This window comes from Apteryx mantelli, unplaced genomic scaffold (assembly GCF_036417845.1).
Source record: "Apteryx mantelli isolate bAptMan1 unplaced genomic scaffold, bAptMan1.hap1 HAP1_SCAFFOLD_33, whole genome shotgun sequence".
Taxonomy (NCBI): domain Eukaryota; kingdom Metazoa; phylum Chordata; class Aves; order Apterygiformes; family Apterygidae; genus Apteryx; species Apteryx mantelli.
In genome coordinates, this window is record NW_027118682.1 from 2479841 (window position 1) to 2507202 (window position 27362).

The following is a 27362-nucleotide window of genomic DNA, read 5'->3' on the forward strand; positions in this document are numbered from 1 at the left end:
GGCTTGGGGGCGGGGCTGTGGCGGCCATGGCTGCGGCCTGCTGGTGCCCGCTGGGGCTGCTGCCGGCTGTGGTGTCGGGAGCGCGGAGCGGCGCTGGCGGCTGCCGCGTGCTGGTGCGGGCGGGAGGCTGCAGTGGCTGCTGCGGGTGGGAAAGGTGGTGGGGAGGGAATGGGGCCGGCGCCGGGGCTGGTACTGGGGCTGCGGGAGCTGTGCTGCGGGCAAGCAGCTGCCGGACACCGCTGGTGCTCAGGAGCTGCTGCCGCGGGCCCAGCTCTGCTGCGGTGGCCTGGGCGAGTGTGTGGAAGGCACCTGCGCAGAGCAGTGTGAGCTGTGGCGGGGGGGCAGGTGCTGTCTTTGAGCATCGCGATGACAGCGAGGGGTATTTTCAGCCTACGCTGTGGCCTGGCAGCTGCAGCAAGGTCTTGAGCTCTGAGAACTGCAGGTCGTGAGTGAAAGCCAAGGCGGCAGCTGGAGAGTGCAGGGATGTCGTGGCATAGTGGGAAGGTGAAAGGCTCTGGGTGAGGGTGGTGGAGCTGTTGGGGAAAGTCGATGGGCAATAGCTGCTGTTGTAGTGTCCGGCAGAAGGGCAGTTGTCAAAGGTTTTGATTAAGCTATGAAAATGGGACTTTTTCCTGACTTGGCAGCTTAAAGTGATGCCCCCTGAGAAGCTGTGCTGTCTGCTGCAGTGGAGAAAAAGGGTTTTGCAAAGAGCAGGGCCTGAAGTTCTGTACGTCTAGGTAGAGTTGTAGCGCTTTTTTGATGGCTTCCTCTTTTCCTGCAGTTGCTAAGGAGGGAAGGGAAAGGATGGGCACGAATGGGCACAGCCTTCTCTGGAGCAAGGAGAAGGAGGTGAACACATGCTTGCATGCCTAGTCTTTTCAAGCGATTTACATTTTAGGGCCCACTTTTTCATTTTTTTTCCAATATTGCTTGACACCAGTGTCATCGCTTTCTGCCAGGCCCTTGGTCAAACCTAAATTGAAAAGACAGAGTGTAACCTTCTGCTGGAGGTGTGCATTGCTGTTGGAGAGAGAGGTATTTAAGCATGGGTCTTCCAGTGTGATCGAAATACTTCTAACCGCCAAGTATTTTATAAAGGGCGGGACAAGAGTTTCAGGATGCTGAGTGCTCCTCTGAAACTGTGGCAGGATGAATTGTCACCCAGAGTGACACTGCAGGCTGCCATGTCCTGGTGTGCACGGGAGCCTCTGGTGGCTCCCTGTGGGCTGGGAAGAGCCCAGAGCAAGTCCCTGGCAGAGCTTGCTGGTGGTTTCCTGTTTCTGCCGCCTCTGCTTGCAGGTTACGGACCTTTGGGCAACTCTTCTCTTACTCTCCCAGGCTGTGACTCCTCTATGCCCTGGCCTGCCTCTCCACTTCTACAGGCCTCTACACTTCGCCCAGCACGCTATTTCTACCCCACTACTGCCCTGCCTTAGAGCCCTAAACAGCTCATCCTTCACACAAGAACTGCTTGCTCAGTGGCCTGTCCCCCTTTCCGCATTCTGTATACTTCCTCCTTCTGTTTGAATTTTGCCAGGAGCTCCTTGCTCATCCATGCAGGTCTCCTGCCCCCTTGGCTTGACTTCTTACTCCTAGGGATGCACTGAGCTTGAGCTTGGAGGAAGTGATGCTTGAATATTAAGCAGCTCTCTTGGGCCCCCCTTCCTTCTAGGGCCCTAACCCATGGCATTCCTCCAAGGAAGTCCCTGAAGAGGCCAAAGTTTGCTCTCCTGAAGTCCAGGGTTGCGATCCTACTTATTGCCCTGCTTATTGGCCAACGGGGTCTTTCCTTGTTTGTAGGTACGAGGTCAAGCAGAACATCTCTCCCCAGTGGCTCCTCTATCACCTGTGTCAGGAAGTTGTCATTGATGCTCTCCAGGAACCTCCTGCCTTGCTTGTGTCCTGCTGCGTTGTCCCTCCAGCAGCTATTGGGATGGTTCAAGTCACCCAGGAGGACCAGGGCCAGTGACTGGGAGGCTTCTTCTAGTGCCTTGTGCCTATCACCCCCAATCCCGTGGGGCTGCAGAAAGGTAAAACTCCAGCGGGAGAACCAAATTGGTGAAGATTTGCACAGAGACTGGCCTGAAATGGCCCAATGCTTTACCTCTCCCCAGGAAGAAGGAATACTATTAACCCATGGCAGCAACTATAAAACTATGGGAATTTACTAATCCCCCAGAGCATTACCTTCTCTGCAGTGCTTTGTGCCTTATTTATCATATTCCTCACTTGATGGAAGCCTGACTGCTAAGAACTTCAAAATGCTCCGACTGTTTTCAGTACAGCCATTTCCAGTTTTCCTTTGGAGGACTTGGGACGCTACCCTGGATTGAACTCTTGCCCAAGAATGGGTTAGTGTAACTAACTCTTCAAAATGTGGCTTAGAGTTGCCTTTGCCCCACCATGGACAGGAGGGTTGGGAAATCTGCTTAAAACACCAGCGAAGACTATTTTGTTTCAGGTATTGACCTTACTAATTGCGTACGTATTGGTTCAGTCCATCTTCTGTTGTGCAAACATTGTTGTGGGAAAGGAGAGAACGAGGCCTGATGCAGCATATAGTAAAGGAAGAAGGAAAGGAAGAAGCGTTTGGACTAATGATGACAGTATTTAATTCCTGGAAAAGGATCTTCCCTTTGCAGTGCTGGCAGCTTCAGCAGGTACCTGGAGCTATAGACCTCTGGCTTTGCTTGATTCAGCTGGGGAAAATGTGGAGCTGTCTTCAGCCACAAATCTCCCATAGGGCCTTTTCCAGTGAACCACGACTCCTAAGGGGAAAAAAAGAAAAAAAGAAAAAAAGCCACAGTGAGAGCTGAGAAGAGCAGGCGATCCCCAGAGCTGTCATTTCTGTCTGGGAAGGCAACCAAGGCCTCTCTCAGGAGTTTGTTCCATCCATCAACCAATTTGCCGCGCTGCCAAAGTCTATCAGTGAGGAGAAGGAGAGGGAAGGCAAATTTGACTCAGCACACGTTGATCCTGGCCTCCCAGAGCTGCCTTAAGGAACAGGGAAAGATTCAACTTCACCACTCCTCAGCCAAGCAGAGATGCTGGGAAGGAGGCATCTTGCTTCCTCAGGTGTCAGTCCAGCCCCACCTGGGGGAGATACATCGCAGCTGTCTCTGCCCTCCTGTTGAACAGGGCTACTAGCCCCTACCAGCTCACCAGGGACTTTCAGCACATGCCCCTGAAGCTCTCTGGGGGCTTTCCCTACGTGTACCTGCTGGAGCACAGTCTGGCCCACCGTCTGCTACAGCATGCTCCTCTGCCCGGGAAGCACCTCAAAGGCACGGATGAAGTACTTACAGTGCTCATCTCCAGCCAAGTCTTCTCCAGGAGGTTGCCATAGTCTTCACAGGCTTGGAGGCCCTGCTTGAGGCACAACAGGCTCTGCTCTTCATTCCCCAGCATGAGGAAAATGTAGGCTTGCAGGTGGTAGACTCTGGGGTAGAAGACGGGGCTTGTAGAGCACTGAGAGAAAACCTCTTCCGCAAGCTGCCCAGAAAACAACAGAGAAGCACGTTGGGAGAAGTCATAGAGCTCAGCGACGGCTTGGCACTGAGAAGGCCACCAATTCCCCAAAGAGAAAAACCAGCCCTAAAGAGACAAGGAGTGCACAGCTAGCAAGGCTGAGATGCCGCACAAATCTCTCCTGAGCCCTAAGACCTCATACGGAGCGGGCATTTCAGCAGAGCTCACTAGCTCATGGCTCTGCAAGTCTCTTCTCCTCTCTTGCCGACCATTCCCACAAGGGAGTTCTCACATGCCCAGGAAGAACGCCTTCACCTGACTGCCTTCTTTTCCATCTCTTGCTGACACCTTTGTGAGAGGAGTCTTTTGCCATGTTGCTCTCTAACCCACTACCCTCTGGCACTGCCCTGACTCCATGCTGTCATGGCTGCTTCGACCCGCACAGGTCAACCCACTGCTGCTAGCAACACGGCTTTCCCTAGAGTCCCCTTGCAACATGCGCCTCCCCTTCCTCCTCATCCCTCACCCTTAGAGCCCTGGTGCGGCTCTCACGGGCCCTCGCCGATCCGTGCTCAATGTCCTTTTTCAGCACCAGGCTGTGGCACTCCAGGAGCCGGCTGCACGCTTGGCTGGCCACAAGGGAGGCACCAGTTCTCTTCAGCAGCCTCTTGGCCTTTTCAAAGGGCTTCTGGAAGTTGTCCCACTGCCCAAGCCTTGCAAACCTACATTGTCCAGAGAAACAAACACACGCGCGCACACATTTTGTAGAGATGAGGAAGTAATCAAAAGGTCTCCTAGGCTATACCCTCCAGCCCCAAGCTGGCTTTCAGAGGCAATGCATCTTATAGGAAAAGGAAGTTACTGGGGGCATGTTGGGGCCGTGTTGGGGCCATGGGGGGGTGAACTGCAGTGTGTTGTAGCTCCTCTTGGTTAGCATCACTCAGAGCAGAAAAGGGGAAAAGGAAAGCTGTGGCCAAATGCCACCAGTCATCCTTCCCTGGCAGGGCTCCACAGAAGCACATCGCGGGGCTCCTTGCCACCTTGCTCACAGTGCACGGCTCCCCCGGCCCCTTTCACCACGGTGCCCCAGAGACGGCCGCCTTGGTGAACATGCGATGGGGGGATGTGACAAGGCCAGAGCTCCCACCTTCCCTGCCACAATCACTGCCTGGGCCTCTCCGCACTCAAAGCAAGTCTCTAACTTACCAAAGAGCCAGGCACGAATACAGTCCAAGCAGGATGCTGCTCTGCGACTTGAGAATGCAGTTGGCTTCATTCTGCTCGACGAAGCTCCTGCACTCTTCAAATGACTTGTACTGCCACCCTGCAATACAAATGGGTCTCAGAGAAGCAGCACCTCCCTCCCCGGCCTCGACTTGCCTCAGGCATTCGTAGCAGCAGAAGGCTCAAGCACAGCCGGGGAAGTTCTTGGCAGGCAAGCCACACAGGAAGGATGCAAGGGCTCAACTTCTACCCTAGCTCCTCAGGGCTCTTCAATCTCCACAGAAATGCCCTTGAAGGCAAGGGCAGAGAACATGAGGAAGGAAAAAAGAGAACTCACAACTCCCCTGAGAGCATTTTCCATTGCAAAAGCTGCAGCTTTCTACCACTGCACAAAGGCATGCTGCCATTGATCAGCAATGACAGGGACCCCAGAGCACAGGCTCTTAGGTGCCTTCTGCTCAGGCACATCCCAGCACTGCTAGGCCTGCTTCCTGGGAAGCCAGAGCAGAGTGAGTCGGAGAAGAGGTTTCAGAAAGGGCAATCTCAAAACACAGCAAGGAAAGGGGATAATTAAAGCTTTGTGAAATTACTCTTTGCTCACATGTAGAAAATGGAAAAAGAAAAAAAGGAGGGGAAAAAAAATCAAGAGACAAACACACATGCACACAGCCAAAAGGCCAAGGACTCTGTCGAGGAAGTAAAAGGATTGCTGGGGGCTCTGGGGTCATTGTTATATCAGGAGAAAAACCACTTTGGCCAGCACAATTGTTTCCGTGTTTCCAAAGGGTAGAAGATACTCCACAAGTCTTGTATTGCCGGTTCCTTTATGCCTGCCCTGGGGGGGCTCTGCCTGTTTAAATCTTGGACAAAGCCACCAGTTCTGGCCGACAAGTCCAGTATGGCAGTCTTGCCTGACCAGGAAACAGGTGGGCGTCTTTGCAAGCCTCCTGGCTCTCCGGGACCTGATCACTGAGGACTCACCAGCATCAAGCAAGAGGTCTAAGCAGCAGGAGAAGAAGCACGCCTGCCCAACGATCCTGTGCTCTCCAGACACCTGCTTCTCTAGCCTGCGCAGCACTGCCTCACATTCAGGGTACCTGGGGAGGAACACGATGAGCCTCCATGGAGCGTCTCCATGGGGTGGGAGCCCAGTCAGCACCTCCAGACACTTCTGCTCCCCTTCCCAGCATCCCTCTCTGCCTCGCTTTCCCTTCTTTGCTCTTTCTCACAACTCCATCCAAGTTTCTCCATCAGACTTTTCTGCACCCAAAGGTCAGCCCCCTGACACTGGGCAACCAGCAGTCTCTCCAGCACCATGATTACCTCATCTGGAGAAAGAGCGCTGTGAAGAGCGTCCTGAGAACCACGTAGTCCAGGTCGGGCTTCTGCAGCTGCATGCAGAGCCTCTCGGCGCAATAGCCTGGGAAGAAAACAAGCAGGCTCGCACAGGCTCTCTCTGCAGAGACTCCTTCTCGCGGGCAGCGGGGGCAGTACCTACCTACGTCGATAGACAGGGGCAGATTTCCCAGGCTGAGGGTCAGATGGGACAGGGCCTGGGCGAAGCTGGCAGTGTTTAATACCCCTCCTCCAAAGAGCTGCACGTCAGCGCTAAGCTGCATGGCCGTCCGCCCGTATTGCAGCCACTCTTCCCGGCAGCCCAGGTTCTGGCAGCACAGCGCATATTCCAGGTAGGAGAAGAGGACCTAGAAGGGTCCAAACAGGACAATGCACAGGACTGAATCTCTCCAGGGTGATTCTCTGGCCTAGAGGGGACAGGCCATAAACCCAACTGCCAGCTTCTCTCTTCTCTTGTACTCCCAGGGCTCTCACCCATCCGACAAATGGCTCTTGCTACTGCCACTGCTAACTGCAGCCGTGTCTAGGCAGGGGCCCCTGTGCGTTGCACACAAGCATTCTCAAGAGCCACAAGGAAACGACAGACTACAGAAAGTGGTGCTGGCTTAAAACCAGAACCAGCTCCACGCTTACAATTATGAAACAAATCCAAGGAGAGGAACAACCAAAAGGAACAGCAACCCACGTCTTCTGGAAGTTCATGCAGAAAAGTGCAGGCGCACGTGCATCTCTGTCACCTTTGGGCTCTTCTTGCTGGGGGCAGGCCTGGTGGTACTCTTGCCAGGCCAGGGGAAAGGAGCTATGTCAGAAAGGGGTCTGCTGCTGCTGCAGAGAGAAGGCACTCACGTGACTCGCATCCTCGGACTCCTCGGCCGTGTTCACCTTCATGAGCCCTGCCAGGCGGGACAGCCTCCGGCTGCTGCAAGTGCTTTCCAGGCTGAAGAGCTGCCACAGTAAGGACAGGCAGTGGCTTTGCCGGAACAGCCAGGGGAGCCTCTCCCTCCTGCCATACAAGGGAAACTGCTGGGCCACAGCCACTAGCTGCACAGTGCAAAGTCCAACGGGATGGCGGAAGCAGGGGGACGGAGGAGGCAGCTGCACCTCCTCGCAGGAGGGCTGCAGCGATGCAAGCGGGAGAACCAAGCAGTACCACTGAGGAAACAGGACTGCTAAAGAGGGTGTCTTGGCACTACAGCCCAGGCAGGCCAAGCAAAGCTGGGCCCTGGCAGGAAAAGGGTCATTGCACGGGAGGCTTGCCCCTGGCTACAGCCTCCGAGCTTCCTCATTCCCACATCTCGCCTCCACTTACCCCGCCAGGCCCACCTCCTGCTCCCGCCAGCACACTCCCTTCCCCTCTCCAGCCTCTACTCCCTGCTAACACCTCTCTGCTCCCACTCACACCAGCCCCCATGCCAACGCCCCAGGAGCTCCCCATCACAACCCCCAGCTCCCCATTCATTAGCCTCCAGCTCCCTCAGCTGCTTTCCCCCTGCACACCCCACAGCCTCCACACTTATGCGTAGAAGAGCCTTTGGAAACACGTTCACCAGCACAGTCCACATAACACGTGCTGACATACAGCCCTGCTCTGGGAGACTTGCAGTGCAGGGCAAAAATCGGACAAACTTGCTCGCGTGGCCTTCCTGCCAGCGTCTCATCAGAAATGGGTCACTCAGAGCACTGGTCCCAAGCTCAAGCATCTGCACTGCCTTTAAGCAAACCAAATGCTCTCAGCAGCACCACCAAACGCAGCTGCAGCCCTCACGATACAAGCCTGCTTTTTACGCAAATGCATGCCTCGCTCTAATGCTTGTACACACGGGAGCGTCAGGCTCCGTCGTTCCCCATTCTACCCAAACCTCGCTACTTCGTGCCTCCGTCTTGCTAAGACCGATGCATCAGGCAAAGCCTGGGCTTAAGCCTCGGCAGGTTGGGGCCTAGATGCCCACGACCAGCTATGAAATGGCTCTTCCTTCCCTTCGCTTTCCCTTCTGCTTCTCACCCTGCCTCCTGATGAAGGGAGGAGTCTTTGTTCTTCTTGTGAGAGGCATGCTCGGACTTTTCCAGCACAAACTGCAAGAAGGCGCCAGTGGAGGTCTTGGGGAATTTCCTCTTCAGCAGCCTCAATGCCTTCCTGATCTTTTTCTTCGCCAGCTCCATTCGTCCCATATTGTAGCAGACCTGCACAGCAAAAGGGCTTTTAAGGCAGTCCCGTTTGGCATGAAAGGTCACCCCAAGTCAGTCAAGCAGCCCCAGGCACAGCAGAGAATCCTGAGCCTCCCGCCCTCTTGGGAACGCTGAGAGCAAGGATGCTGGGAAGGGTCCCAAAGGGCTCCGATTCAGCAGACACCCAATTGCAAGTCTCTGGCGGAATCAAGGCCAGAACCTCAACTGCTTTTGGCCGGAGGGCAAAGTGGGCCCAGGAAAGGCTGCTGAGAGCAGTCGTGGCTAGAAATGCCAGGGATAGCCTCCCCCAACCCCCAGGAAGGCATCCAACTCCACCCACCAGCAGAGCCCACAAAAACCTCCCTGTCACCTTACCTCCCCTTGGAGGCTCAGGAAGGTGGCTTCTTCAAAGCATGCAAGCACATTTCCTTTCTTAGCCACCGAGTTCCTCAGCGCTTCTGCTTTGTTCAGGGTCAGGAAGGCCTTTGAACAAACACACAGAGTAGCTGAGCATCGCTGCCAAGCCTGCCTCCAGCCCCATCCTTCCCGCTTGCCTCCAGCATCTCTCTGAGGAGGGCCTGCATCTGGCCCGGCGATGCCCACCCGAGCACAGTCACGCTGCCTCTCACACCACGGGCACAAGCACTCCCTCCTACCACCTCTTTGGAGGTGCACCTTGCGCAAAGGGCCTGCTTCACTGCCCTGTCTCTCTTGCCACAGGAGAGGCAAACAGGAGGCAAACTCTGCGCCTGACCCCAGCAATTCATACCCGAGTCCCCACAAAGGCATGCCCCCAGGCATGCCCTATTGCAGTGGGGAAATGGGCTTGCTCAGGGCAAGGCACTTGAGAGGACGCCATGGGCAAAGGGGCTCTGGCGAGCAGGGCAACTCACCAGGTAGTTGTTGCAGACGTGCAAGTAGGCAGCCGCACCCTCCAGCAGATAATAAAAGGCTCTGGCATCGTTGCCCATTGCCATGTGATGGTGAGCCAAGGGCACAAGCACCAGCTCCACGATGGCCTTGCAGTTGCATGAACACACGGCACCGTGGGTCCACGGGGTCTTGCTGGGCACCTTACAGATCCCTTTGGTCTTAGCCAAAAACCGCTCTGCCACTCTAGTCAGAGACAAGATCACGGAGAAAGAAGACACCAAAGAACACACTAGCATCACCAACACTGCTCTTTCAGCCTACACTAATGACACGTTCTAGCACAGCACGAGGCCACGTGCACACAGGCATCACGCGGGGGCCATGGGTTTCACAGCCTTCCAAGGCATGCTGAGTGAGCTCGCTCAGTCATTCTTTCTGCCCCACACAACGGTGACCTGCACCCAGAGTTTCCCTGGGGCATTCCAGGTTACAATTGACACCATCGACTCCTGAGTGGGCAGGGGCCCCCCCATCCTTGCCCTGTCTTCCCGCTGTGCTCCTTCCTCCCTTCCACTCTTACCTTCTCTCCTCGCTCAAGGCCTTTGGCTCTCCCCTAACGGCAAGCAAAGCCAGGACAACTCACTGACACGGCACTTTTTGGCAAGATTCGTTCCCCGCCAGTGCAGTGATGTCGACCAATATACTGGGCACTCGGGGGAGGAGCCCCAGGGCCCCAGAGCACAGCGACAGTGTGCTCAGGCAGGGCAGAACTGGCACGAGGAGCAGCAGCTTCCCTTTTCAGCTCTGGCAAGCTATTTGTTTGGCTACAGCTATAACAAGGAGGCATGAGCACAGATCCTGTTGGGGCCTTTGCTGATCCTGCTCTGGAGGAACACTGCTCTTTTAGGCAGCCAGAGAGACCAGCTGGCATTTCGGTCACCTTCTACAAGCCACCCTGCTCCCAAGGGCTGCTTTGCCCCTGCACAGCTTGCAACATTGCTCTCGAACAGCTAGAAAGCCAGGGCTGCTCCACTCTAAAGTGACCAGCATCACTGGGATCCCACAGGCTTCCTCAAAGATGCTCACTTCCATGGCCATCTCAAGCCAGCTCCCACAGCTTGGGGGCCTGCTCTTTCCTAAGCCAGAGTCACAACCAGCAGCCCAAGCTGGCGCGACTCCGCTTGTCCCCTCTGCACACCCTCAGCCCAATGCCTTCAAAAATAATCTTCAAAACCTTGTCTCCTCACCGAAAAGTCTCCTCCAAGAAACTCTTCTCTTTCTGCCCACCATTTGCAGCATCTGCAAAGAAAGCACGGGGTTAAACACCTCCTGCCTGCACATGCACAAAGAGCTGCTTCTTGCCATTCTGGAGCACTAAGAGAAGGAGAGGAGAGCCAAAGGCACTGACGGCACCTCCCTTCCCGGCCCCTTCCCCTGAGATCTGCCTTCACTGTGCGGCTGCTATTTCTCCAGACTTAGCCCAGCTCGGCCAAGGGTACTAGACGCACTAGCAAATACACCTCAGCCTGCTGAGCCGTGGGTGCACCCCGAGGCTCTGGTCTCTGCAAAGAGATGTGCTGCTCTCCTGTAATTCTGGGGAAACGCAGCAGGACACTCAAGGGCTACACTGTGGCCACATCATGTCTCTCGTTGCGCACCTGTGCTCAGTGGAGAACTGAACTAGTCCTACAAATGCAGCTGCCCTGCACTGAAAGCATCCCCAAGCTTGTGTGAAATGGCTCTGCAGGCAGGCCTTGAGATAGAGGAACACTGCAATTACGTGTGCAACAACAGTGGGCAGGGCCCAGGCTCCAGAGCATGGCACAGAGCATACCCGTAGTGGTGGGGAGCTCATCCCTCTTCATCTCCTCGCTTGTTGCCTGCGAGGCCTCCCAGCTGCGCCAGTAGCAGTCGCTGCCATGGTCCTCACAGCTCTCTGCCTCCTGGGTGCTGCCGATGGCAAAGCGGTGGAAGGCAACAAAGTCCCCTCCGCCACAGCACTGGCACTTGTGCACGTGCCTCTCCAGGAAGGCCACACACTTGCGGTGCATGGCCACCCCCTGTCCCTTCGGCCACAACTCGTAGGCAGCCTCCTGCAGCAGCGGGGCGCAGAAGGCCAGCACACCAGACTGCAGCCTCGCCATCTTCTTGGTCTCGTCCATGGATGACTTCTGGGCATCTGAAAGGCAACGGGGCTTCCCATCAGCCAGAGCTGGGGCCAGAGCTCAGGGACGCCACAGCTGCACAATGAAAGACAGGCCTTGGCGTGCATCCTTGGCAGGAAACCAGCTCTCCTGCATTCAGAACCTCGCGGCCATACAGCGAAAGGGCCCAGCTTGCCTTCCTCAGACTAGCATGGCCAGCGCAACAGGCTGCTAGCCTGCTCTCCCTGCCAACAGACAGTGTGTGCAGCTGCGCTCCAGGTGGGAGCTGGGCATGCTGCCAGCAGCAGAAGCAAGACACAGCCAGCTCTTTCTGCCCGCTCTGCAAGGCACTCCCAGCCTCCTATGCTCCCCCCTGGGCTAGGGGGCAATAAAAATCCACTGCACAAAATCCCGCATCGGCACACTGCGGGAGGCTGCGCAAGCATGTCAGGGCTTTCATACCCCTTTCCCTGCATGTGCTATGAGCTGCGTTTGCAGGCAGCAGAGCAGAGGGACTCAGAGCAGCTCACTGCAATATTGCCCTCCAGCACAAAGCTAGTGGCACAGGCTAATCTGAAATGGACTTGTCAGAGCTTTTAACAACCCATCCCTAACACCCACGGTGCCCTGAGCATTACACGCTTCCACTGGGGCAGTGCAGCGTGCTCTGGGGAGCCCCACCAGGGACATAGCTGGGGGCAGCAGCAGGAGCCTACAGGGCTCCCGGGCTCCTGCTACCACCACTTACCACTCTCCTCCTCCAGAGAGGTGCCTGACCCCTTGGTGGGAACACTGCTCTCTTCTGCCACCTTTTCAGCATTCAGCCACTTCAGGATGTTGCATCGCACCAGGTCACTCAGCGCCTTGTTCATCTTGGACCTGCTCCACCCGGGAAGCATGTGGAACAGCAGCTCGGTGCTAAACAGCGGCCCTAGGATGGCTGCACACTTCAGAACCATCTGCTCCGAGGGCTTCATGCTGTCCAGCTCAGCCAGCGCAATCCCTGTCCGAAACAAGCCACAGCTCTCTCTCTTGCCCACTCCCCAGGCTCAGGCTGCACAGGCTGCATTAGCTGCAACACCCGACATGGTAGATTTTCCCCATCTTTCCTAGGGACTCAGCCCCTTGGGCAATTGCAACCCAGGGCACATGTCTTCAAGACGGCTCTGCTCCTACTCGAATCACAGGAAACAAGGTCGTCGGAAAGCAGAGATGCTCAAACGAATGCTCCCCCACCACGGATGAGCAGGGCAGCATCCAACACATGCATACATCCCGGGATGCGGCTTGCCAGCTCTAGGGTATATTTATGCCCGCAGGGCACACAGACAGAGAGCCCTTCCCCCACCACTGAGGCCGACTCAGAGCTCCCCACAACCCTTGCCTTCACTTGGTCACACAGGACTTTCCCCTTCTTTGACAAAGCAGCTCTTGCAACAAGAACACTTTGGAAACTAGGAGCTTTCTGCCACCTGCATTCTGCCAGGGCTCAGCTAGAGGGCAGCCATGCTCATTCACAGCTTCCTATCCAGCACCCCCTAGAAAGGGGGATTTCTGGGCCAGCCCAGAAAACAACAGGCAAAGAGAGATTCACAAGATGGCTTTGGTTGCTGTTCAGTGTCTTGAGAGCAGCATGAGCTGGACAACTACAAACAGAACAGTAAGGTGAGAAGCCTAGTTCAAAGCTCAGTCAGAGCCAAGTCAAATACTCCCCAGCAATGCATTTGCTCTCGTGGAGAAGAGCGAAACATTACAGTGTGGCCCCAAGAACTTCTTTTCTCCTATTCTTCACCGAGAGCAGACAACACGCTCCCAGGTGGGCCACATCCAGGAGGGGAAAAACACTTCGCACAGCCACAGGCATGTTTCTCCATGGAAAATCTAATGGGACCAGAGCAACCTTCCCAGCAGAGTCCCAGAGTGCAGAGGGCTACCTCTGCAGCACATGGATGCCCAGAGTTTCGAGCTCATGTCCCGGGAAAGGGACCCAGCACAGCCGCCAGCTGCCACAGCGGGGCTCGGCCCCTCACCTTTTAATGTGGGGGGAAGCATGGTGTTCTGCAGGGTCACGTCCGGTCTGATGGTGCACACCCTGCGGTCCTTCCCCGTGCTGGAGCTCCACGTTGCTGCAGTGGTTGAAGCCTCCATTACAGAAGCTGAGTGGAGCAAGGGAGCAGGAGAAAGCCATTAGCAAAGGGAGACAATTCATGTCATGACTTCCTGCTTGCAAACATTACCAAAGCCACCTTAGCTAGGACAAGGCCTGCGTTAGGTGGGCAGATGCACTCGGCCTGCCCCCAACACGGTCGCTAAGAAGAGCAAAACACTGCCCTTGCATACCTTTGCTTCCAGAGCCCTTCCCCAACATTTCCTGTTGCCAGGCAGTCTTCCCAAACACTCCCAAATCAAAACTTCCAGACTTTCTAGCTGGGGAAGGAACGCCTCAGGACAGAAAGCAGCAGTGTTGCTACTGTCCCAGAGCCAGGCACATTGCCAGTGCTCATCCAAAAGGGCAGGTCACTCAGGGCTGCTGCCAGAGCCATGGCAAGCTGGTTGGCATTCATCTCCAGGTGGTGTTACCACTGCCTTCTTCACTTAGTAGCACCTTTGTGGGGATTCACACTTTGGCATTCAAGTTTCCAAGGCCTGTCCCTTGCCTCCGGGTGGGTTTGGTGACAGACTTCTTTGCAAGTGACCTTTTTTGCCTTTTGCCAAGGTAAATACATGCACATTCCAATGCCTAATAAACAACACACATGCGTCTGCCTGAGAGCAGAGTTCTCCAGTGCAGCCCAAGAATTTGGAGTGGGACTGAAAGTGAGAAGGAAGGGATTTTCCACAGGTCAGACAGCAGCACTTTAGAGGCCCCCATGAAAACCCCCCCGCATGGGGCATGCTACAGGCAAAAGAAATGTGCCCTGCTTGTGCCTAACAGGGCTCTTGTGTTTAATCTCTCACTCTCTTTAACCAGAGGATCCCCAAAGCCAGCTTGCGGTCATGCTGCTCTGCCTTTGCCTGCCCTGACCCCAGACATTGCACTTCCTAAGCAACTGCACTCAGGGACAGAAATTGCTCTTCCCTGCCTCCTGACGCATGCTTCAAACTACGCTTTGGCCTACGAGGCAGAGGAGAAGCACAGCAGGGGCTCAGAAAAGCCTGAGTCCTCGGCCCACCTGCTGATGAAGACGGTTTTTCTGACCAACAAACACTTAGGGTGTGGGCAGGAACGTAAAGTGCGCCAATGACATCTACCCATATAGTGAAGATCATGGGCCCAGCAGGAGCTCTCCTTTCAGCGGCGGACCAGGCATTGCTGACTCCAGGGATGCATTTTCCTTTCCCTGCCCTCAGGTTTTTTCGCTAACCCACTCAACTCTTCTGGCCCTCTTTCCGTTCCTCTAAATCCCTCCCCACCCAACATCCTTTAGCTCCCTCCAGCCTCAACCCTTTAGCATTCATCCCCCAGCAGGTCTTACAGCAGCTGGCACCGCGGGGCATTGATAGAATCAGTCCAGCCGTGTGGCTGTGCACAAGGAACACTGCAGCCACGGGACTCACAGTACTGGGCCAGAATAAGCACCCCGCTTCATACAGGTTCAAAACAAGAGCAGCGCTTAGCTTAGTGCCAGGCAGCATCTCTTCTCCTCCTTTGAAACTGGCTGCCACGGCACCATTGCTTGGCCTCTCAAAGACACCAAAACTCCCCAGCTTCTCCTTTGGCTGTCCCAGCAGCAAGGCATGTACAGACCCACACCCCATCCACACCAAGCTTTGTATGGCTGCTAGAGCTGACTGTTCCTAGGTCACAGGGGAACCCCCAGGCAAGAATGTGCTGTGGAAAATGCACCACAGCCGCTAGGCAGGCAGCCACAAAGGTGCTTACTGAAGAGGCTCTCCCACTTGTCCTCTCGTTTCTCTTCCTTCCCCAGTGGGTGGAACAAGAGCAAGTCGTGGCAGTTAAGGTAGCAGAGCAGTTCCTCACAGTAATAGGGGATGCCATAGCTTCTTTGCATCAGGAACCTGCAAAGGAGCAGATCCAGCACTCACTGACACAGGCAAAGTAAGGCACGTGCACACGTTCCAGATGGGCGCTGAGCCACGCGGGCGTAACGCAGGAAGCAACGTCTTCACCACAGCTCCACCTCACTTGTGAAAGGGCCACAACTCCCACTGGCTTTGGCACCTGAGCCACCCAGAAGCTACAGCCTTTGCTGGAATCCACAGGAAAACCATCGTGGACAGAGCCCAAGGCACAGAGCAGTAAGCCTCGTCTTTCCTGTCCCCAGCAGCCTAGATCCTCTCCGGCACCAGGGAGAACCTAGGCCCCAACGAATCACCCCCACAGCCCCGCCACACAGACAAACGCCTTTGCCACACCTCAGCCATGCCAGGGTGCAGGACCACTTCCTTCCTGCCTTCCAGCGCAACACAGGCGGCCTGACACCTCCTATGCTCTGTGCCTGGGCAGCTGCCCACTCGCAGCTCACAACTGTGAGCATCTGACACTGGCTAGAGGCACTGGCCCTTCCAGAAGCCCTGCGCTGCCTTTTCTAGGGGTTCATTCTCTTCTGCTCCCTGCACAGGTTCAAGCGCTCAGGAAGAGCTCAGAGGCCCTGCCTGCGACTTACGTCTCTAGATCCTGGGGTATGCTGGCAACTCCAAGGGCCTGGCAGGCTTTCTGCACCACAGCGGAAGCCTTCAGCCCTCCCAGATGAACAGAGGTTGTTTTCTGCAACTTCGGGATGTCTGCTGCAGCTTTGCAAAGCCTCTGTCTTCTACAGTGACCGGCAGCGAAGCCCATCACCATAAAGATCGAGACATCCCTGAGCACACTCCACAGAAGGCTCCAGGAGAGAGAGTCGATGCAGTGGGCATTGTCGATGACAAATATGATGACTTCTTCTTCAACAGCCTGAAACAAACAGCTTGCTCTGGGTGCATTCTGATGGGTTCTCAAGTAGCTTCCACAGGAGCAACTTTGGCCTCTCTCTCTCTCTCTCTCTCTCTCTCGAGAGAGAGAGAACACTGTGAAGTCCCTTTCCTCTTCCCAGCTACTTAGGCATTCAGAATCTTAATGACTTGCAATTTCTCTGAGACTTCAAGGTCTCTCGCGCAAGGTGGTACAGAAAGACAGAGTTGCTTCTCCCAAGCATGTGCCCACCAACTTTACAGGAGGAAAGTTATCAGGGGTATGGGCAGGGGTGCTTAGGTTCTGGAGGACAATGACTCAAGTACATCGTCCTCCCGCCAGCTCCCACCACTCGCCTCCAGAACCCTCCACCTGCAGGGCTGTTTTCCTTTTCTGACCCACGATGGAGAGAATAGTTCACCTTCTGCAGCACTTTCTTCAAAACCGCCTCCAGCTCCAGTTGCCTTTGAGTGCCACTCATCTGGGAAACTGCCTTCGAGAGGGGAAACTGCCCAGAAAAGCACAGTCAGAGAAACAGCCTTTCAGGGGCTTTCAGCACACCTACCCAGCACATAACACCAACCCAGCAAAATGCCTCTCCTGGCCTCAGCATCATCCCTCTCCCCATCACAGTTGCAAGGAGACACAGGGCAGACATCACCTGGTGCCTAGAACAGAGGCCCTCTGAGGCCTGAGGGTCTCTAGCAGAGCTCCTGGGGGTGGGAGGAGTGAAGAGCTTGTTCTCTCACGATGGGAATCTCAGGAGGGAGCAGACCGCTCACGCAGCAGTCAGCTCAACACAAGGCCATCAGCCCCACCTCCAAGCTGCTCTTCAAAGCCCCTTCCAGGGTGCTGAGCAAGACATCAGGAACTACGTGCACCAGCCTGGCACCTGAGCTCACCCCCAACAGGGAGCCCCCCCGCTGCACCCAGGAACAGAAGCCTGTGCTATATCCCCCCCGCTCTTGCCACCAGTGAGCGGAGTGACTCCCCATCAGAGCCTACAAATGACAAAAGCTCACAAGCAGCCCTTTGCCAGGGCCAGAGAGGGTCTCGCCTCTCACCTTAACGAGGAAGAGTTCATTGAGGAGGCAGTAGCTGCTCTCTTGCATCAGCCCCTGGAGCTTTGCCTGCAGGACAAGCTGTCTGGCACCGCAGGATTTACAGGCCTGGAGGCCCAGGGCCATGGCCAGCACCATACGGACAGCAGAGTGGACCTGCTTCAGGTTTAGCTCCGTCAGTTCCACGGCTACTACCCTGCCATGCAAAAGCAAAAGGGACTGAGACTCAGAAAGGCATGCAAAGAGCTGCAGACTTCCAAGTCAAAACTAGGAGAGAAGAGACACATCATCCAGGGCTGACTGCAAGGGAACTCTGGACATACAGCCCCAGACGCACTCTTCATCCACACACCTCAAAGCGCTTCACAGAGGGCCAAGCTTTTCCCTCTTCTTACAAGGAAAGGGCACAGAGGGGCAATTTGTGCCAAGCCCCTGGCAGAGCCACCACCAGACCCGGTGTCTCCACAGCTCTCAGCACTCCCCTCCTTGCACAGCAACTTGCCAGCTGAAGCAGCAAGGACCGAGCAAGTTGGGCCTTTGTGTTTCCACTCCACAGCTTCACAATCTGCCTCCTACACCACGGGAGGGAAGGCTTTGCTGCCCCAGTGGGCCTTCGGGATGAAAGCCCGAGGGCAAGCAGCGTTTCTCAGGCAGCCCCTGCCCCCCAGCTTTCTTCTCTTTGCTCTCAAGCTGCATGAAAAGCACACAGCTTGGGCACTTTCCTTCCCTTCGGGCCCGGCCCAAGGATGCAAGAGGAACAGCACTGACTGCACAAGCCACCTCTAGCTCCCTCAAGAGGGAGTGGGAGAGCACGCAGCTGCTCCTAACCAGGGGCTCCCGGAGGCTTTTCTGGGATGCTGCAGGCCAAGGGCCAGGCGCACTAGCAGAGGGGCTCGAGGATGCCAGGAACATCAGTGGATGGGCAGGGGAAGTGTCCCACAGGTAGCTCTCCAAAACACTCACCTGTGGCCAGCAGCCTGGCCTAAAGAGGCAAGCTCCGTGAGTAAATGGCTCTTTCCAGAGCCTAGCATGCCCTCAAATGCTAGGATGTGCCTTTCTTGACGAGCCACGTAGGCTTCCAAGGCACTTTCAAAGAGGGCAATCTCCTTCTCCCGACCTGTGAAGGCAGACAAGAAAGCAAGCTGCTGGAGCGAGCTCAAAAGCAAACAGCCGTGGGCGTCCTTCCCTCTTGCTGCCACAGCACCTTCCCTCCATCGCCCCTGCGAGCCTGCCTGCACCCAGGGCTCCTTCCCACCCAAACAGCTACACTTTTGCAGCCAGGCCTGCCTTAGAGCACTGACAGGCCCACCTCCCTGCCTCACTCACGCCACAACTCCCATGCCCCCTTTCCCTCCCTGCCTCCCTGCCCACAGGCAAGGGATCTCCTCAGGCATCCTCCCACAACTCCCCACAGTCACCCAGGGCAAGGTCGGAAGGGACAATCTGAGTCACTGCAGGCCCCTAGGGCCCAAAGAGATGCAGAACATCTCCTCCGTGCACCAAGAGCTACAGAACACTTCCCACCTCCCTGCAGCTAAGGCAACATCTTCAGCCCCCAAACAGCTGACAACAGCAGCAGCAGTTACAGGCATCCTGTGTGCCCTGGCATTTCCACAGCAGCAGGCACTCCTCACAGGAAGATGCCCAGGTGCTGCCAAGAAATGAATGCTCGGGACTACAAGGGAGAGAACCCACCGCCAAAAAAGCTCTGGCAGGCAGACAGACAGAAGGAAAGCTCCTTCCTCATCCTAGCTATGTGCATCAGTTTAGCCCCGAGCCTGGGAGCAACTGCATGCTTGAAAGCTCCCGCCATGCTAGCTGTGGAGCACAGCAGGAAGCACTAGGCGCCTCACCCTGCTTCCCACCTCCAGCTCTGGCCCAACCCCAAACCTATGAACCAGCTACGAGCCAAGGGATGCACCAAACCCTTATGGCCACTGCAGGCAACACCATTCCTTGCAAAAGCTTCTCCATTCCCAGACTGCTTTGAACAGCTACCAAGGGCAAGAAACTGGTGTTCAGAAGAGCAAGGCGTTCACCTACCGAACAAGGGGCCATATGCAGACCTCTCCTCCATAAGATCCAGGCCAAATATGCTAGCAGAGGAAGAGAAAAACAAAAGTCAATGAAGCAGGCAGAAGCTGGAGGATGGAGAGCCACGCGTGGAGCTGAGGATGCACTCTCAGCTACCGCTCTTCTTTTGAGCGCCATGGTATCCTGCCCACGCTCCCACTGCCAAAGTTCATGCTCACCCATGAGAGGGGGAAAACACCAAACAAGCACCAGCAAAACTTTCGGCACAAACAAGCCCAACGGCCACACTGCGACAGCACACTGTATCAACACGCAAGCACCAGAGGCCAAAACCAAAGAAAGCAAAGACAGGAGAAAGAACCCAGGGAGGACCGTTGGCGAGCAGACTGCTTTACCACACGTGACAAGCAAAACAAGCCTCTGGTCCTGCAAACTGCTTCCCTGAGGTTTGCTCACAGGAAGCAATTTATAGAAGGGCAACAGATGCTATCCAGGTAAAGACGAGGAATAATAAGCTCTCGATTCAAGCCAGGACGTGCAACAGGAGCACAAGGGTCACTTAGTTGGCCAAGACACCAAGCGCCTGGCATCTTGGGCTCAAGCTTTTCTGTAGTTTCAAAGAGACGGCCAATGCTAATGTTCAAAACGTCATCCAAAGAGAACCTCAAAGCCTGTCCCAGAGGAACAGCTCAAGTTCCACCAGGAAGTGAGTCCCAGCCAGCCACGCTTTCCCAGGGGAACAGCACTGACCAAAAGCTTTCCAAGAGCTTCCTGCTTAGAAGCAGCCGAGAGAAAACCCCCTCGGTGGCTCAGAAATACCACTGCATTAGTCTTGCACGCAACCAAGCAAGCACAGAGCAGAAAGTACAGTTGGAAGCCATCTGGACAGGGGCTGACAGGCCACTCTGTGCCTAGAGACACCTACGAGCCTTCTCCACCCCTACTGCATCACTCCCACTCTCCCAACAGCAACAGGCCCCAAGGGGAACAGGCAAAAAGCACAGCCACGCTATGGCTTTCCATCTTCTCAGCCACAGGGGTGGGAGGTGTGGGCAGGGCGGCAGCTCGGTCTCTTTCCGCACAACTCCTCTTTGCTGACCAAGGCTGGACCCTGTGTGCCACCACGCCCCCAGCCAGCCTGCTCAGAGAGGACACTCACAGCTTCTCCGACATCCCCAGGTACTGATAGACAGTGCCAGGATCGCCGACCCCCTTCATCTTGGCCTTCGGCAGCTCCTTGAAGTAAGACTGGGGCAGCCTGGAGGCCGCGTAGGTCGCTGCATCGCAGGACACCAGCCCAGGGTAGTGCTCCATCAGCCGCGCTGCCAGGTTCACCTTCTGGCCCATGACTGCCGCAGAGAGAGAGCACGCATTGACGGACCCAGGAGACCAACCCGCACCACCCTGCCAGGCTGACGGCTGCATCACCGCCAGCACAGGCAAGAGCCAAACCCGGCCGAGCACGACCGAGAGGAGTGCCAAGGCTTGGAGCCCATTCCCCAGCCCCACAGTGGGACCCGCTCAGCCTCTGTCGTTCCTGACGGGCCGCAGGCCAGGCCCTCGTCCCAGCCCAGCGCACACGGCCCACAGCTTCTTCCCCGGCACTCTGCCTTGTCCTTCCACAGACCCAGCCCAGGCACCCGCTCCACAGACAAACACCTCGTACCTGTGTATTCGTGCCTGACGCGGTGGCCAACGACTCCGCAGAACGCCGTCCCGCTGGTGACCCCCACGGACACCGCCCTGACGTGCAGGCAGAGCGGCAGGGACTCAGCAGCGCCCGTGCGCAGTGCTGCCTGCCCCCCTCCACCCCTTCCCCATCTCCCCGCGCACCGCCAGCCGCCCCGGCAGCGCAGGCCTCAGGGACTGGCAGAGCTCAGGAGCCAGACAGCCCCAGCTTGAAGGGGCTGCGGAGAGCAGCCCGGTGGTTTGGCACCCTTCCCCTAAGGCCCAAGAGCTGCCACGTGCCCCAAATCCCCTCCCGACACAAGCAGGCCCCAGCACGTCTCCTCAGCGGGCGGGGGGGAGGCGGCTCTCTCTGCACCCCGCCTGCAGCGACAGCAACTTCGGGCCAGGCGCCGTGGCCTGGTCCCGCTCCACACGCCGGGCACCTGCAAGCGCCTGCCCCTGGCCCGCAGGAGGCCGCTGCCCTCGTGGTGGCTCCTTCCAGGGCCGTGAGTGGCCTGTGGTGGCTGCAGGAACTCCCCTGGCTATGGGGGGCGCACCCCAGGGCCATCTGCCACCTCTCAGGGCACGGCCTCCTTCCCCCCAGCGACGGTGGAGGCCAAGCTGGAGGGCACGTCTCTCCGAGAAACCACCGCCCACCTCACCCCGTACCGTCCCGGGCAGCATGCCTCCCCACTCACTCAATTTTCCTCGGCCTTGTGGAGCAGGCGGTGGAGATTTGAATCGCGCTTTCCAAGGCGTGAACGCTCTCGCAGGGCAGCTTTCCTCCAGGGAGGCCAAACACACACAGCAACGTGCAGCCCTGCCCAGGACAGAGGCAGCACACCTTGCCACAACGCCTGCAGCAAACCCTTCCTGCCCTGAGGCTCCAGCCTCCGCCCAGACCAGCAGAGCCTCAGGGCAACCCCAGGCCAGAGGTACCAATCCCAGCAGCGAGGCAGAGCTGCTTCTCCTTTCCCCACTGCTCTAGAGACAGAGCCGCTTCCCTCCGCTCTGCCACCCACGCTTGGGCGCGGGGGCACTGCTCCCCCACGCTCACCTTATCGAACATGGAGATTTTGTTGATTTCACCCTTGTGAGGATGGAGGATCTCCGAAATCAGCACGCTGCTGTCCTGGATAGCCTTGCAGATTTGGGCTAGGTTGACCTTGGCAGCAAACTGCAGCCTCACAAAGAGGCAGGTGACCGGCCGCAGCTCGGATAAGCACGCCAGGGGCTCTCCGTCGTCAATCTGGAAGACAAGAGCAGGGCACCTTCACCGGCCAGCTCTCCCTGGGTGCTTACTGCCTGCAGCAGATACCAAGGCAGAGCACACAGAGGGCCAGTAGCAGGCGCTATCAGAGGAACGAAGAAAGCCTCCCCGCAGTGCAAAGCAGGCATCAGCCTTCGCAAGACAGACACAGAACCGGACAAGAAAGCACTAGGCAGAGAAACGTCTGCTGACAACACCACACCTTGCTGCAGGTATGCACACAAGGGGCCACCCTCAGCAATGCTGTCGCGACTCCAGAGGAATCTCTCGCTTATCATAGGGTCATGGCCACAACAACATCAGTAGGAAATGCAGAGGGCAATCCACCTCCCGCCGCCCGCGTCTCTCTCTGCAGGAGCACACAGCGGGCAGCTTCCTGGCATGTGTAGCACAGTGGACCCGTTTCCCCAGGTTCTCACCTAAGGAAGGGGGCATTTTCTTTGCCTTGTCTGCTTTCTTGAGAACTCCCTCTCTGCAATGCACATCTCCTTCTCCCCTCTCCCCAAAAGGCACCTCCCAGCACCTGTGGCCATACCTTGCGCAGAACACTTGCTGGGATGTACTTCCTCAGCACTTTCCCCAGAGTACGATGAGGGGCCAAGGTAACAGCAGGTCTCAGGATGCCTACGCAAGGAAAATACAGGCGGTCACTGGCAGGATGGCGCTACGAGCCTGGCTACGGGGGCCTTGCAAAGCAGGGGCTGGCACTGCAACTCAGGGAGAAAAATTCTTTGCCCTTTGCCCGTGTGTTCTTCCTGCAGGTGCTCAGCCACAGCAGTCCCCTGGAAGCAGCAGCAGGAAGCAGCCAGTGCCTCCGCTGGAGCACAGCAGGGCCCAAGGCACAAAACCTAACTGCAAGGGGGAGAGGACAGAGGCCGTTCCTCACTGGCCCCTCAGCAAGCCAGTGCCCATCTTTCTGGGCAGGCACAGAACAAGGCAAAGTTGGCACTCACCTGGCATTTCAGGAGAACAGCAGTTCAGCCGGGCTCGCGTGAACTTGGACAAAAGGTCTTCACGTTCCGACAGACAGCCGTTGCATGCCTGTAACCTGAAGGACACGCAGCAAAAGCACTGCCATCGGCCTCCCCAAGAGTCCCAAGGCCCCCTCCTACCCTCCGCTGTCACTTCCCAGAGAAGGGGAGAAGATCTTCGTGTGTCAAGGCCACCTTGCTGGATTTGCGCCGGGACAAACACTGGCATCGGCAGCACACGAGCTGCGCAGCCATCGGCCAAGCATCTCCCCCGTCTCCAGAACAACTCCATGACCCACAGAGGACATTACCAGTAGGGCCAAATCCTGCCAGTCCCTCCTGACCCCACCTCAAACCCAGCAAGCACAGTCCAGAGCTAAGCCTCAGCTGGAAAGGCAACAGCTAGAGCTGCCCACCTCCTTTTACAGCTACAACTCCCTCCACGTCCATCTCCTCAGCCTTCTCACACCTTCCTCCCTCACCGCCACCTCCAGCTCCTCAAAACCACTCGAGAGGCCATCTCACCCACCTTCACAGCTCCTTGGCCTTTCGCTCTCTTGCTCTTGACCTGGTTCTGGTTGCAGAGCTCCCAGCAGCTGGCTGACAGGATAATTTCACTTGCATTTGCAAGGTTTTGGGCCTGCCAGACTTCACCCACGGCCTTGCCAAGGATCAGGAAGCGCTGCTCCTTTCTGTCTCCAACAGTCAGCAGGGACATGTGCCCTGCAGAGATCCCTGGGGAGAGACAAGCACAGCTGAGGCAGAGAGCACTTTTACCTCCGCAGCCTCCCACCGCTCAACTCTTCACAGGCTCAGTTTGAAGCTCAGCCCTGAAGACAGGCTCCTTCTCTCAGCTGCTTCAGCTGGAGGTGCCCATCCCTCTTTATGGAGTCAAGCTTGAGTATCGACAGGGAGGGGGTCCTAAGCAGGGGGCCTCCTGGCAGAGGGCCTGAAATGGGCGTCTAGAAAGAGGCAAATGAAGCTGACACTGACAAAGTCTTCACAGGCCAGGGCACCTCTTGCGCTTGCCTACTGCAGAGGCCCAGCACACCAGCAGCTTTGCTGGCCATCTGCTCAGGGTGCATGCAGGCAGCTTGTAACCGGCTGCCTGAGAACGCACAAGAGCCTTCCAGGCAAAAGGCTTCCACTGGCCCCAGGAGGGATCACAACTCTGCCTCAGGGGGTAAAGCACCCTGCAGCCCTGCACAGGGCCATGGAGCCTCGCACGGCGCAGCTAACCCAGTACTCCCCGTACCTAGCTTCATTCGGAGCTTCAGACCCACGGCTGTGTCACGGATGCTGTACTTCTCCTGGATTTGCCAGCAACACTGCAACACCAGGCTGATGGTGTCTCTCAGCTGCGTTTCTCTCGCTCTCCACAGCACCAGCACAGCATCCCCTGCGGAAACCAAGGCAACGGGGGAAGGCTCTGGTGAGACCTGACACTCCCTCACCTGCACCCACCTGCACAGACAGCAGAAACCAGCAGGCGTGCTGAGGGACATGCACTTGGGGGAAGGCATCCTCCTCAACTACAGCACCCTGCGCACAGGGACGCCTTCCCCTCTTCCAGGCCAGCTACAACAGCAGACACGCTGGCAGAGGACCAGGGCGCGCAGCGGGTCTGCAGCAACACTGGCATCCCCACAGCCACTCCCGCTCAGCACAGAGATGCAAGGGCTCTCTTGACCCCTCGTTCCTCACATGCTGCCTCAAACCTGAGCTCCCAGGCTACCCCCCCCCCAACCCCTGCACATCAGCGCCATCCCGCTGCAGCTTCCAGCTTGGGGCCCACGATGGCAGCTCCCCCTGAGCACCTGCGTGCCAACAGAGCCACCCCTCTGGGCTTTGCCAGCTCGCCGCTCACTCTGTCCTCTTCCCTAGCATGCCTCTTCAGTGGCAGCAGACAAAGCTAAGGTTCGTTTAGAAAGATATACCTGCAAACTTCAGGATGTCTCCTCCAAAGCCCAGCAGCTCTGCAGGCAAAAGAAAGAGAAGAGTTGCCTCTATGCCTTCTTCAAGGAAGCCGCAGAAGAAGGCACTCTGCTGCCAGAGGAGCACAAGGGCAGCAGTGCATTGTGGGGCACAATTCAGGAAAGCACAGCTGCAGCCTCTCTACTTTGGTCACAGGGACCACAGCACTGGTGCCTGCAGTACCGGGCCCTTCAAAAGGGAGCTAGGGAAGGTAACACACTCGTTTGTCAGCACCAGCGTCCCCACGTCACTTGCACACTGATACTGGCTGCATGCCCCCCCACTCCCCTGGGCCCCAACACCAGCAAAAGCTTCCTCTGTCGCAAGAGTCCAGCTGCTCTCGGTGGTCCTCAGGGCCCACAGAAACGCCCAGCCTGCACAAGGAGGCAGCAGCAGGCTGCCCAGCACACCTCTCTCCTCTCCCAAAGAGCAGGCTCATGGCCCCATCGCAGACAGTCCTGCAGAACGGCACTTACCCTCCAGAATGTCACCCATGTAGTCATTGAGGGTTTGCGTTAGCTCATCTGCACCCCGCTCTATGCTGATGCTCTGGCTAAACTTCTCTGTCAGAGCAGTGAAACCTAGAACAGGGACACACAGGCACACAGAAGTCAGGAAGTGCCTACATGGCCCGAGGACCTGGCAGCCAGCTTCATGCTCCCACCTCAGAGAGCCTGCACATTACATCTCGCCCTGACCTGGCCGGTTACAACAAGCCTTGACCGCCCAAGAGAAACCAACACTCTCGCACTGGCCGCTGCTCCTGGCAGCGTGTGTTCCCCCACACCGCACAGCCTGGAGCAGGTGCCCCTGGCCCACGCTCTCTTGCAGCCCATGGAGGACTGCCTGGCACTGGGTGCCTCCGCCGAGCTCAGCTAGCCGACTCCTGGCCTCTTCCAGTCCTCTCATCTTCTGGAGCCCCTTGCTCCTTGGGACGTCAGCTACCTCTGGCTCTACTTCCGCCAAAGTGGAAGACGTCAGCAGCAAAGAGAACTCCTCTGATCCATTCTCCACCAGAGGTGGCACCAGGGCTCCAAAAGGCCCGAGGAGTCCCAATGCCTCGTGTCTCTCACTTCTTCTCAACGCTCACCCTTCACAAGCCTTTGACCCACCTGACACATCTGCAAAGAGCAGTACTCCGTGAAAATTCTGAACGCAACCGGTTTCGTGCCTCAAGTCCTCAGACAAAACGAGATCGGGGACGTAAGCAGCTACTTCCCCCAGTCCTGAGCAGTGCTTGGACCTTCTCTCCCAGGCACAAGACATCATCAGCACCCTTGGGGTACACGGGGTACCTCGGGACAAGACGACCGTGCCCAGCAGGGAGCAGGACAGGATAGCACGGCACCACGCAGGGCTGCGCAATAAGCCTGGGCCTTGGGAGGGGCGGCTGGCCCTCTGCCACCAAGGGGCAGGTCACAATCGGCTGGCAGTGACATCAGCTGCACGTCATCCGTTTCCTCTATGCTGTCATCAGGCTACAGAGTCAGCTAACAGCGACAGCCTCTGCATGCCATCGCTTCCCTGGCAACTGCAGCACACAGCCGGGCATGTCCTGGGTTCTTTTGTCGTCAGAACAAGTGGGTGTTTTCCAGAAGGTGGGCGACAGAGCAAACCTCCACCCACAGGCCTCCTGGGGGAGGCCAGAAGGAGACGGACAGGGCTGCACCAGGACCATGGCAGACAGGCGCATCAGAGAGGGGAAGAAAAAGCTGAAAGACTCGGCAGGAGGCAGCTCCAGTTCCCTGCTCCGGGGCTGAGAGCTGTGTAAAGCTTTCATGCTGCAGGGACATGCACCCACACTGGGCACCCCAGCTCACACGCAGCCCACAGCTCGTTGCTCCCTATGGGAAGGTGAGCCGGGAGCTGAGGGTGACCCCCGCGCAGGCAGTGCCCTCGCCCACGGGGCGCAGTCCCGCAGGGGCTGAACACGGCACGCACAGCTGCATGCTGGCCTCTAGCCAGGCGAAGTACAGCTGGCTGCTACAAGTTGCTTGTTTTCTGTTCTTTTCTTCCTGGTTTCTCTTTCTCAAATAAACGCAAGAATCCAGCCTGCCAGGCATCCCACTTAAGCGCACCCGTCCCTTTAGACAGAAGACAGCTGCGGGCTTTGGGGGCTGCTCCGTCCAGAGGGCACCAGCTGGGAGCACCTGGGCTCCAGGGACCAGCTCCTGCAGAGACCGAGTGCCTAAGAGCAGCTGCTGGAGGCATCCCTATTCTCTACGGACTAGGGCATGCATTCAG

The 27362-nt window shown here is 57.0% G+C and overlaps 1 pseudogene; it reads right to left on the reverse strand.

Annotated features, from left to right (window-relative positions):
• Positions 1 to 385: 385 nt before the first annotated feature.
• LOC136996269 (adenylate cyclase type 10-like) lies at positions 386 to 26557 on the reverse strand (annotated as a pseudogene).
• Positions 26558 to 27362: the final 805 nt, after the last annotated feature.